General features: G+C 47.9%; 1 non-coding gene across 1 annotated transcript; it reads left to right on the plus strand.

Moving 5' to 3' along the window:
* Positions 1–1,466: 1,466 nt before the first annotated feature.
* On the plus strand, positions 1,467–1,600 carry Gm22857. Its single transcript, XR_003947673.1, has one exon. It is a non-coding gene; the product is annotated as a small nucleolar RNA SNORA70 (small nucleolar RNA).
* Positions 1,601–1,919: the final 319 nt, after the last annotated feature.

Here is a 1,919-nt window from a genome sequence, read left to right on the forward strand (position 1 = left end):
CGCAGGCACATCCCGGCAGCCTGCTGACTAGCCAGTCTGGCCAAAGGGTAAGCTGAACATTCAGGGAGACCCCGTCTCTTTAAACACAGTGGAGCGAGGCAGAAGAAGACACTCAAAAGTTGTAGTCTGTCCTCCACACATGCGCACATTGGCAAGCTCAACACGCATGCGCACACTGGCAAGCTCAACACACACACACACACACACACACACACACACACACACACACACACACGAAGGAAGGCCTCTAAAATTAAGAAGCAGTAAAAGAAAAACATTGCTTCACCATTGAAATAAAGCAAACTGTTCACCCCTTCCTCGTTGTCTGAGATCAGCTACAGTTTAAGATGTATCTTTCTGTTCAAAATACTTTCCACCTGTATGTCTTCTGAGAAAAACATTATAAACACATATTTCCGTCTAAAAATATAGATACTATCCTTTCGGAAGTGGCCGCTCCCTTCCTCTCAGACTCGGAAACCCTGCAGCTCCTACCGTGCTAGGGTTTCAAAGAGCCGGGTGGGAAGAAGCCTAGGGCTCACTCATAAAGCAGAAGCTACGGCCAAAAAGCTGTAGGGCAGGCGGGGCAGCTTTCCCAGCCTTGTCCTGCCTTCCGTCCTCTGTGGGGTGGACATTAAATACATCTACATAGAAGTCGACAAAAGACTTCTTCATTCTGTGACCTGCAAACACGCATGCTTTGGTCTGAAGCCTTGAATCTCTCCTTCTTTCCAGTAGCTTACTAAGCTTGTGGAATTTGCTTAATAATCCTACGGAGCGACTTTCTTCCCAGAAAATCTAAACATGAGCCCCATCTGCCCTCCTTCAGAGGGCGACCCTTCTTTCTTCCTCCCTGTGCCCATGCCCCGACTTGTCTGGAGCATGTGATTAGCAGGAGACCGGAGCAAAAGCTCCTTGCAGGGGCTCTGACTGTCTTTCAAAGACTTGACAAGAGCATTTGAAAGAAGCTCTTTCAGGACTAGCCTTGCTCCATCACAAAGACCTATGCGTGGAACTCACCTCGCTCTGAGGGTCAAAGGCAGTAAGTCAGCAAGCACAACGCGAATTAATAAGGTGCCAGGTGAAGGCATAGCACTGTCCGCAGTAACAGCGTGTATGTAATTTATGAATCAGAGTTAGGAAGGAGCACTATCGATACACACAACTGTCAGGCATGGAAGCACATGCCTGTTAAGTCCAGCTCTTAGGGGATAGAGGCAGAAGGGTTAAAGTTCAAAGCCACCCCTAGCTACATAGAGAGATTGGGCTACATGAGACCATGTCAAAAGTGGGAAGGAAGGAAGGAAGGAAGGAAGGAAGGAAGGAAGGAAGGAAGGAAGGAAGGAAGGAAGGAAGGAAGGGAGAAATCAAAAAGAAAAACAAAGAGGAAGGAAGGAAGAGGACTGACTGACTGAATGAATGAATGAGCAAATAAACAAATAGCACAGTTAGAGACAAGAGTGACTATGTAGTCAATTAAGCCAAACAGGTCCTTCCCTCATGGGGGCCTGGTACACAATGGCTATGGGCAGCCATCTTCTTGGTAGTGTATGAAGCCTGTTGCTTAATAAGAGCTGCACTAAGGACCTTGGAAACAGATTTCTGGTAGAAACTCATATCTCTGTATATTTCCTGCTCTTCCCAGTCTAGGCTCCAGACAGGTGTTCTGGTGCCCTTGGGAAGGCCTGGAACATGGTGGTTGTGTTTCACACAGGCCAGGTCACCGTGTTCATCAGTACCAGGCTGCAGACATGTACACACATGACTGTTGTGGCCTGTCATAAAGGCACATGCAGGGCTCAGTGGTTAAGAGCACTGACTGCTCTTCTGAAGGTCCTGAGTTCAAATCCCAGCAACCACATGGTGGCTCACGACCATCTCTAAGGAGATCTGATGCCCTCTTCTGGTGTGTCTGAAGA

The sequence above is a fragment of the Mus musculus genome, chromosome 8 (genome assembly GCF_000001635.26).
Source record: "Mus musculus strain C57BL/6J chromosome 8, GRCm38.p6 C57BL/6J".
Classification (NCBI taxonomy): Eukaryota; Metazoa; Chordata; class Mammalia; order Rodentia; family Muridae; genus Mus; species Mus musculus.